The sequence below is a fragment of the Myotis davidii genome, unplaced genomic scaffold (genome assembly GCF_000327345.1).
Source record: "Myotis davidii unplaced genomic scaffold, ASM32734v1 scaffold1246, whole genome shotgun sequence".
Taxonomy (NCBI): domain Eukaryota; kingdom Metazoa; phylum Chordata; class Mammalia; order Chiroptera; family Vespertilionidae; genus Myotis; species Myotis davidii.
In genome coordinates this window covers 512,726-524,113 of record NW_006297510.1, presented here as the reverse complement: position 1 = coordinate 524,113, position 11,388 = coordinate 512,726, and the positions used below count along the sequence as shown (strand labels likewise).

The 11,388-nt window shown below is 36.7% G+C and overlaps 1 protein-coding gene across 18 annotated transcripts in view; it reads right to left on the bottom strand.

Moving 5' to 3' along the window:
* TAB3 (TGF-beta activated kinase 1/MAP3K7 binding protein 3) overlaps positions 1-11,382 on the bottom strand; it is a 67,663-nt gene extending 56,281 nt beyond the window's left edge. For 7 of the 18 annotated variants that reach the window (XR_001515425.1, XR_001515428.1, XR_001515426.1 and 4 more), the window contains exon 1: positions 9,004-9,613. The gene's annotated coding sequence lies outside the window, so the exon portion shown is untranslated. Of the gene's footprint in view, positions 1-1,120; positions 1,225-2,260; positions 2,289-9,003; positions 9,615-10,898; positions 10,910-11,262 lie in introns of those variants that run through there. The other 11 variants (XM_015570126.1, XM_015570135.1, XM_015570127.1 and 8 more) reach the window with 10 other exon arrangements.
* Between the last annotated feature and the right edge of the window lie 6 nt (positions 11,383-11,388).

The window sequence follows — 11,388 nt, the reverse complement described above, 5'->3', positions numbered from 1 at the left end:
ATTGTGAATTATGCTGTTATGAACATATGGGTGCATATATCCTTTCTGATTGGTGTTTCTGGTTTCTTGGGATATATTCCTAGAAGTGGGATCACAGGGTCAAATGGGAGTTCCATTTATAAAGGAGCCTCTTTAATAAATGGTGCTGGAAAAATTGGAAGGTCAAATGCAAAAGAATAAAATATACTGTTTGTCTTCATATACAAAAATTAACTCAAAATGGATTGAAGACCTAAATATAAGATCTGAAACAACAAATTACACAGAAGAAAACATAGGTACTAAACTAAACTTATGGACCCTGTTCTTAGAAAGGATCTCATGAATTTGACCACAAAGGCAAGGGAAGTAAAGGCAAAAATAAGTGAATGGGAGTATATCAAACTAAAAAGCTTCTGCACAGCAAAAAAGAAACCAAAACAAAAGGCAACCAATCAAATGGGAGAAGATTGCAAACAACAGCTCTGATACATGGTTAATATCCAAAATATATAATGGCCAAATTTTTATAAACATGTAATTTATCAAACAGTTGTTAAAAAACCAAAAACATCAAGCGTCTTTTCTGACCACAATTATATAAAACTAGACATCAATTACAAAAAGCAAACTGGAAAATGCACAGATATGTGGAGATTAAATAACATGCTACTGAACAACTCATGAGTCAATGAAGAAATCAAAAGACAATTAAAAAAACCCTTAAGACAAGTGAAAATACACCATACCAAAATTTATATATTCAGCAAAAGCTAAGAGGAAAGTTCATAACAATAAATGCCTACCTCAAGAAACAAGAACCGTTTCAAACAACAAAACATTAAACCTCAAGGAACTAGAAAAAAGAACAAAGCCCAAAATGAGTAGAAGGAAGGAAATAACAAAAACCAGAAAGGAAATAAATAAAATAGAGATGAAAAAGACAACAGAAAAGGGCAATGATACTAAGAGCTGTTTCTTTGAAAGGATAAACATAATAGACAAACCTTTAGACTCAACAAGAAAAAAAAAGAGGACTCCAATAAATAAAACAGAAACCCTAGCTGGTTTGGCTTGGTGGATAGAGCATCAGCCCGTGGACTGAAGGGTCCTGGGTTCGATTCTGGTCAGGGTCACATACTTTGGTTGCAGGCTCGATCCCAGGCTCATGAGCGAGACAGCCAATCAATTGCCTTCTTCTCACACATTGATGTTTCTCTCTCTCTCCTACCCCCCTTCTATTCTCTCTAAAAATCAAAGGAAAAATGTCCTTGGGTGAGGATTAACAAACTAAAAACAGGAGGCATTATAAAGATATCACAAAAATATAAAGAATCATGAGACTACAATGAATCATGACACTACATGAACAATTATATGTCAATTCCTAGAAACATACAACCCACCAAGTATGAATATTGAAGAAATAAAAAATCTGAACAGACTGACTACTAGTAAGGAGAAAGAATGACCAATACCAATCCTTCTCAGACTCTACAAAAATAGAAGAGAGAAGACTTCTAAACTCATTTTACAAGGCCAGCATTACAAGTGTTGGCGAGGATATGAAGAAACGGGAGCCTTGTGTACTGTTGGTGGGAATATAAATTATTGCAGCCACTATGGAAAACAGTATGGAAGTTCTTCAAAAATTAAAAATAGAACTACTATATGATGCAGCAATTCCACTTCTGGGTATTTAGCCAAAGAAAATGAAACCACTAATTCATAAAGATATATACACACCCATGTTCATTGCAGCATTATTTACAATAGGCAAATTATGGAAACAACCTAAGAATCCATCAATGGATGAATGGATAAAGAAAATGTAGTATACATATACAAGGGAATATTCAGCCATAAAAAATAATGAAATCTTGCCACTTGTGACTACATGGATGCACCTAGAGAGCATTATGCTAAGTTAAAAAAAGACAGAAAGACAAATGTCGTATGATCTCTATTATATGTGTTATCTAAAAAATAACAAGAAATAACAGGTATATTCCTAACTCATTTGACAAGGTCACCTAAACCTGACTAGGACAGTGCAAAAAAACCAAAACAAAATAAAGGCCAATCTCACTCAAGAACAAAGATCCAAAATTTCTAAGCAAATAAAAAGAAAAAATGTGGTAATAACCAAACTGGATTTTTTCCTGGAATGCAAACATTAGGATTTAACATTAGGATATCAATCAATATACTTTAATTCAAGGAGCAAGAGTAGGAAAAGCAATTGATAAAATCCAATATTATTCATGATATAAGCTCTTACCAAGTCATTAACAGATTGAAATTTCCGTAAGCTAATAGAGTAACTAGGAAAAATTTAAAGCAAATATCATATTTAGTGGACAAATGGTCAGTTTTCCCTTTAATTAAGGGAACAGACAATGGTACCCTCCATTATCACTTCTAGTCACTATTATAAGTACTAGTCAAAATAGGCAAGGAACTACCTGACACTTTTGAAGGAATTCTACCCAAAATAGTTCTGAAATCACAAACCTTGTTACCGAGAAGATTTGGTTATAAATATTGACCCTTTCCCTGAGATTTACAGAGTAAAAGATTTTACTACATATTAACATTTAAAAAACTGCAGATGCTCCTATTAAATAAACCAGTTCTCCCATTCTTTCTCTACTTAAAACTCTAGAACACATTAAAATTAAAAAGTCCTGTTTAAGAAATCTTTGCCTACCCAAGGTCACAAAGACATTCTCCAAAAACTGAGACCTACCTACATATCCATCAACAACAGAATGATATATAGTGATATATTCACAACAGAATATATAGTAATGAGAAGGAATAGTCTACAACAGGGGTAGGGAAACTATTTTCTGCCAAGGGCCATTTGGATATTTATGATTCACTTAATATAAATTTATGTTGCTATGAAAGAAGCTCCTTGACATATGTAAAACTTTCAATAAAACCTTTTTAAAAAGCTCCTAGATTTATTGAATTTCGAGTCCTTGGTAGGACCAGACCAAATGATTTCGCAGGCCTTATAAGGCCTGCAGGCCGGATGTTCCCAATCCCTGATCTACAACTACACACAATATAGATAAATCTCATATTCATAATGCTGCAGAAGGGAGTACAGTAGGATTGCATTTGTATAAAGTACAAAAGTAGGCAAAACAAATCTGTGATGTTAAAAGTCAGGGTAGTAAGTGACCAGAAGAGCAAACAAAGGATCTTCTAAGTGGCTGGTAATGTTCACTTTCTTGATGTGGGTGCTGGTACACAGTGTGCTCAGTTGGTGAAAACTCACCAAACTGTCCACTATTGATCTGCATCCTCTGCATACATATTAGGCTTCAATAAATTCTTTTAAGTATGAAGGCGTACCTATTTTTAAAAATTGGTTAGGGGATATGAGAGCAAAAGGTTTGAATTTTACACTGCTCAGGTCAAATCATAAAAATCAACTAACAAAAACTTAAAAAGCAGTTTTATACAACATGCTAATTACCAAAAAATATTCACAAGTATCAAACCAACTAGTGACTCTCAAACATTAGTTTGTAAGAGATTACCCGCTCCAAATAAATTGATTCATATTTACCTTTAGTGACCAGTGTTGATTTATAAAGGTCTAAGACAAGCAACTTGGTCTTATAGATTTTTATTAAATATGAGGGTCTTTCAAATCTCAGAACTGAACTTATAGAATAACATATCTAGTCAAATCTCCTAATTTTACTAATGAAGAAACCAAGGTCCTTTGCAGTTTGGTGATTTGTCCAAGGTCATAAGCAGCTCTTGATAAGTGGGCACAACTGAAATTATTTAACTTCACCCCGCTACTAATTTTCTGGAAGTTCTAGGGGATTTCCACCCACCAAGAGAGTTAGTTTACTGGCAGTGCTCCTATTCAATGAAAACATTTTCATCCAAATATTACCAACTCAAAATTAATATCTTTGCCATCCATGACTAATTGCCAAAAGCTATTTCTGGGGCAGAAAAGATAAGGTTGTTTTTTTTTTAAAGTAAAGTTCATGATGTGCAACCTAACTGATAAATTTCTGTTTACACTAAATGACAACTTCGACATAAAATTTAGGCATTTGTGATAATTTAGAATGACAATGGCACATATAGTATATAGTATCCTTGAAAAATACTTTAAAAAAATCAATCATGACCACAAACCAACCAGTACATATAAACAAACAAATACACTAATTAGGGACAATAACTTATTGTATATACTAACAATATTAATTTCTTATTAAATCAACCATAATTTTAAGTACTAAAAAACAATTTATCCAATTCATTCCAATTAGCTTCCATCTCCAATATAGTATGAAGTATGCATTCTACTAATTTTAACATTTTTAAAAGAATGACATCATTTTGTAGCTAAATCCATCATAAGTGAACAGTATGTAAAACAACCCAATTTAGTTCTGTAAAAACATTTTTAAATTATAAAAATGCTTTTGTTTCCACTCCATCCCCATACCAGTCTTTCCTCTATCATTGGACTCTCTCCTTTTATTTCAAACTATAAAGTTCAGTGCCAAGATGAATCCCTGGACTTGTCATTCCCAGGGGAAACACCTGGTCTTTCAAGGACCTGCAGAAAATTTAAATCAGAAAATGTGTTTATGGCCACAGAAATTTATTTACTAAAGAACTGGAGGTCTCAATGACAATTAAAAGTAACTTAAGCCCTAGCCAGTTTTGCTCAGTGGCTAGAACATCGGCCTGCAGACTGAAGGGTTTTGGGTTCAATTCCGGTCAAGGGCACATGCCCAGGTCGCTGGCTCCATCCCCAGTAGGGGGCTTGCAGGAGGAGCCACGCAATGATTCTCTCTCATCATTGATATTTCTATCTCTCTCTCCCTTCCTCTCTGAAGTCAATAATATATTTATATATATATAAAAGAAGTAACTTAAAGCCCGGCCGGTGTGACCCAGTGGTTGAGTGTTGACCTATGAACCAGGTCACGGTTCGATTCCTGGTCAGGGCACACACCAGGGTTGCAGGCTCGATGCCCAGTAGGGGGCTTGTAGGGGGTAGCCAATCAATGATTCTCTCTCTTCCTCTCCCTTCCTCTCTTTGAAATCAATAAAAAACACTTAAAATTTTGTTCTCCTTAAAAAAAAAAAAACCCAGTAACTTAAAAACTAAATATAACATGGTATCCTGGATCAGATCCTAGAACAGAAAAGGGGTATTAGTAGAAAAACTGGTGAAATTGAATAAAATTGCAGTTTAGCTAATAGTAAAGTACCAATGTTAGTGACAAATGTACCACAGCTATGTATATCTGGGTGAAGGATATATGGAAACTCTGTAGTATTTTTGCGACTTTTCTGCCAATCTAAAATTATTCCAAAGAAGCTTATTTCTATTAGAACAGTAAAATTTAGTAAATATATAACATTTCCTATGCACTCACCTATGTGCCAGGTGCTTTTAAAAGTGCATTTAACCCTCCCAAGAACCCTGTAAGGTAGGCATTACTTAAAACTAAATTTTACAGATGAGAAGTTCTGTGATAGAACAGAAATTTGAAAGCAACCACTATACTATATAGCTTTCTGAGGAGCCAGACCAAGAAAACGCTCCTGCCTTCTAGTAACCAGGTCACACTCTCACCCTGTCCTCAGCCTCCACCAGGGAAGAAATTCCTCTGCTCAAAGCTTGGGAGTCCTTGCTAGGATTGTGAAGGAATGTGACTCCACCACATTGTGTTCATAATCTTTTAGTACTTGATGCACTCAGTGCTCTTCTTATTGAGACACTATTATACACAGAAGCTAGTTTTTATGGTATTACCAGTTTTCAAATTCAGACACGTTGGGTTGGCCTGGGAATCTGAAGGCCACATGTGACATTATTTCTATGGGAAAACGGAATTGATTTCCAAAAAGAAATTCTTATAATTGGACCATTTAGAAATTGAAGATCCCTCTACACAGTTCCCAAATACCAACATAATATATACAAATTTTAATAGAGACACTGCAGTTAATCAAAGTGGCATAGTTCCTTATACCTAACATAATAGGAATGGTGTTACTGGAAAAAAATTGGCTGAATATTTTATGGATGTCCTTCACTATGGCCAATTTTGGATGTATCCAATAGTTAATATACTTCTCTGCCTGGACCCCCAATAAGCTTTATATCTAGAAATTACTACCAAATAAACAAATGTCTTTCACACACAACCAGAAGAGGTGTCATCTCCGAAGGTAGCCAAAGTAAAAATAGTAGCATCAATAATGACGATGACAAAGGAATAATAACAAAAAGAACTAACTCTGAGCATATTTACCTTTGCTTGGCATGTTCTAAATATTATACATCCTCTGGCTCCTTTAATCCTCACAAAAATCCTATGAAGTAGGTATTACACTATCACAATTTCAAAAGTGAGGAAACAGGTCGGAGATTGAGCAACTTGCACAAGATCACCGAGCTAGTTAGTGTCAAAAGGAAGGTTTGCCCCAGCCAGTGTGGCTTGGTGGTTGAGCATCAACCTATGAACCAGGAGTTCAGGGCACATGCCTGGGCTGTGGGCTCAATCTCCAGTGGGGGGTGTGCAGGAGGCAGTTGATTCTCTCTCATCACTGATGTTTCTATCTCTCCCTCTCCCTTCTTCTTTGAGATAAGTAAAACATATTTTAAAAGATAAACGTAAGATTTGGATATTTGAGCATTTTACCCTTGGAGATCATGCTTTTTAACCATTGCACTGTATGTGTAATTAAATAATTTGGTAAACTCTCAAAATAAAGGAAGCTGACTCAAATTCATTTTAAAAACAAGAGTGGCCCCAACCGGTTTGGCTCAGTGGATAGAGCGTTGGCCTGCGGACTAAAGGGTCCCAGGTTCGATTCTGATTAAGGGCATGTGCCTTGGTTGCGGGCACATCCCCAGTGGGGGTTGTGCAGGAGGCAGCTGATTGATGTTTCTCTCTCATTGATGTTTCTAACTCTCTATCCCTCTCCCTTCCTCTCTGTAAAAAAAACAATAAAATATTAAAAAAAATAAAAACAAGAGTGGTTTGGAGACACCTCCTCCCAGCCAATGAAAAACCTCATCTTGCCTTTTATTAGTAATATGTCCTGCAACCATGCTAAAACTGAGCACATTTATGGAGAATAAATTTAAAATATATTTTGCTTTGCTTTTATCACCTTGAAATCCTTCACTTAATTGAACACTACAAACAGTGGTAACTGCATCTAACTTCAACAACAAACAAATAAAAGTTTACTTTAAAATCTTCAGGTAAAACACACTGTCCATGTTTAGTGCTCAGTAATCTAGGGTAAAATAACTAAGAATTCCAGTACCCTTGAAAAGTTTCAAAACAGGAGCAAGATACAGTGGGAACAAGATATTCCTTTATGACAAAGAAAAAATGTTCTTTCCACAACACTATCATCTGCTTTAATGACACACATTAACTTGGGATGGTCTGAACTCAAAAAATGTGCCTGAATTCTTAGAAGAGTTCAGAAATTCTTCACTGACAATCTAAAAAAGCTATCAGTTTATCTCCCAGAAGAACCATCTGATCCACAGAGGACATCTAATTTAGGTGAACTAAAGGTGTGCTCCCTACCATCCCACCGAGTAATTAACAAAAAGCATGCAACCCCAACTTCTGGAGCACAAGCTGGCTTTTTAAATAATCTATTTGAACCTCAGAACTTTCTTTCCCAGGAAACAAAGGTCTATGTGCCAGGTTTCCAAGCCAACCCACAAAAACTTAAACACCCATAAGGTTACAGAAGTATAATAAATTACCAAACCTATAGGAAAACCCATTTAGCATTTAACTTTGAATAAAAGCAACTACCCCTGCCCCACTCAGTCCTGGAAGTAGAATTCTTCCCTCCCCCAACTGGGAGTCTGGACTCCCTTAGGACCAAAGGCCCAGGCTTCCATGATCAAAGCAGAGCACAAGGAAAGGCATGAAGGAGGTTGACTGGCAGGGCATTAGACCTCAGGGTAAGGACAAAAAGTGCTGCATTGGGAGGAGATCCTGGGATAAGGAAGGCAAGACCTACTTGGGAGAGACGGATGAAGGGTGGGATAGCAGCTAAAAGGAACAAGTCAAAAGTGTGGGGTTTGGGGTGGGCTGAAAAAGAGGACAAGAGAACAGTGCCTGCTCCTGGAGCCGATGGGCTTTTAAAAACTTGCCTCTTTAACACTTAGGAGAGGGAAGGAAAAGAAAAAGAGAAACCGTGGCAGTATCAAGGCCCTTCCTCCCTCACTCTGGCCACTCTTTCTCCTTTCAAGAAAAAATGGAAACATGCCAGGGAGGTCAGTTGGTTAGAGGGTTGTTCAAATACACCAAGGTTGTGGGTTCGATCCCCAGTCGGGGCATATATAAGAGTCAACCGATGAAAGCAGAAATAGGTGGGGCGGCAAGTCAATGTTTCTCTCTCCTGTCTCTCATCAATAAGTTAAAAAAATAACAAAGTGGGTTATGGGATCTTGTCCAGGTCTCGAACTCCTCGAGCAGAGTGAATCGAAAGGAAGAGGACTTTAAGTTTTGTTGCCCTCCTTGTCAATATCCACTCTGCCAAAGACTTCATTGTGTCAGCTGAGAACTATAGGAAGGCTCCATGCACCAGCAGTAATAGTCCAAAAGAGAGGAAGGAAAGTAAGAAGAGAAATTTGAAGCAGGAAGGAAGTGGGATGTTGCAGGATTGAACAAATTAATAGACCTACCAATGAATTAAACTATAATAAATATTCTTAAGTATTTAGGATTAATTCATTTTGACAGTTCCAAATATTTCATCAGCTCCATTTCACTCTTGGACAAATGAATATTTGTGGCCATGAGGTTTATTATGCAGAAGGTATGAAAATAAGCTTCTAAAAACATCGGAGACAATTTCCTGGTGTCTTTTATTTATATAGAGGCAATATGAATCATTTCAGAAAGGCTTTATTTACTTGAAGAGTACTCACATTATCATTTGTCGATTTTTTCACTCCAATAGCCCAATACAATGAGTAATTACCTTCACAAATAAGGAGGTGTACTTAACTCTTTCTTGGGAGTCTGCCTCTAATGAAAATCTTGCTCATTCAGACCAAATATTGCCCATCAGGATCCCAAGGTTTTATTTCAAGCAAAGCTCCAAACTTCATATATCACAAACATGCAGACACATCCTGAGGAACACAGGACTTCTTTTCCCTCTGCCTCTAATACCCATGTTTCTGAGACAGGGCTATTTAACTAAAGACGTCCAATTTACTTCTTAAAAGATGGAGCAGCAAATCCCAACTTCCATAACTTCTCCTGAAATTGCAGCCAGGGATAATTAATTCGACAAGTAAATCTAATCAAAGGACCTGCAAAGGATGAGTGCCAGCTAGCATCGCTTTAAAAAATTTTTTAGCAGCTACTCTTCCAGTTGAACTCTCTTAAACAGAGATAATGACTGGGATGGCAAGCTCAGCAGAACATCAAAGATGCAAGAGCAGAGACCAATGGGGGATAAAAGTAACCAATGGCCGTGGCACTAAGCAAGATGTTCCTGCTGTTTCACTTCATCTAAGATACTGCTTGGAATCTCGAAGGTCTGTTACTCCCTAGCCCCACAGAAGATTATGCTGGATCCCAGAATAGCTACTGTGTTTTCTGTAAACCCCAAACTAGGTCCAAAACTTCTGCACTAAATGAAAGAGAAGAAAAACAGTATCTGTTATCAAGTACTCCACTTGCAGGTTGGTGTATGTACTAGTATACCTCCAAGCTATGATAAAGCAAATTCAAACCCCTATAAATAGTTGGTATTTTATTTTAATAATATTATTTGAAAAACTATTCAGGATCAGAATAAACAGAACATTTAAAGTACATTGGGCATGCTGAAACTGGAGACAAAGATAGTGAACACTATCTTTCAGATAGGTCACTTCGGCTACTAGGAAATCTTACTAATCAGTGGACCTGCTAAAATGTTACCTCTGGCTAGAAAATGAAGACATCTGGGGGAAAAAACTTAAGATTATCTTCAGCCAAGAACACTGAAAGCTTTCAAGATTAGCAACAGAATTGAAAGGTCTCTTTGTGACAAAAATTTCCACTTTCATAAAATCTGTATCAGTCAGCACATACACTTATGCAGAGCATAATAGAAAAAACACATTCTAGAATCAGACACACATAAGTTCTAGCCCTCCAATTTACCAGCTATATCACCTCCTCAGGAAAGATACTGAATACTGTACAATAGGAATAACGTTATCTTTGGCACAGGGTAGCTATGAGGATTAAATATAAAAGTACATAATTCACCAAGCCCAGTGCCTGAATACAATCAATGTTAATTCCCTTTGTTCCAACACAAACTGTACAGAGTGTGGTATCTAACTGAGAAGACTATCAAATATGTGAAAGAAAATTCAGAGTGACAGAATATAGATTATTACAATCCTAAATTCTAACGTAAAGATGAAGATTACATATTTAATATTTACCTTCACTGAGTTTTTTCCTTGATTAAGCCATAGGCAAATGGGTGAGGGGGAAAGCTCAAGGTGAAAAACTTCATATCATACACTGATTTAAAACTATGTATGTGTTTATGCTTGCAATCTTCCAGTGTTCATAAAAAACATCATCACAAAATATACCATGAGTGATACCCTTTAAAATTTAATACTGTGAAAAAGTAAACTCCCATCTCAAAAGCCCTTTTTTGATCTAAATGATTCTTTCTTCTTACAATGTCTTGTAAAGCATTTGCAAAGAAAAAAAGTAAATCCCCTTATACTTTCAAAATAAAAAGTGTGCAAAAGGAGCTTTACAAATTGTCAAATCGTTTTTCCCTATTCAGTCTTGTTTTTACAAACCAGAAATAAATACATCACATGCCAAAAGTATTGTCTGTTTGACAAACGTCACGGAAGAACACATGGAATTGACAAGCCCTGTCTGGACCAAAGGTGACAAGTTTTCTTGAGCAATTTTCAAAAAATTGAAATTGTCCTTACATTTCAGTAAGGACAAATGCTTTTCATCAACAGTATGAACCTTTATATGCAGCTTACTTTATAACCCAACTTGTTCCCCATGCCACCCCTCAAAATCCTGCTTTTATGAACTTTAATGAGCACTAAACTATAGAACTCCAGTGATAATAACTCTAATCTGTTGGCCCTCAGAGGACTCCTCATGTGATCTTTAAATGAACGTAGACCATGTTTTCCCTTACTCTACACCTGCCCACAATCATTTGCAAACCTCTTTCAGAACAATTACTACTAACCTTCCCCGCGATCTCAACAACTCCAACCTTGGTGCGTTTGTTCTCATCTCATCCCCAAACGCTCCGCTGGGGCTTCAAAGTCCAGGGTCCAGCGTGGAAGGACATCATCCCCTCCGTTCGGGGGCC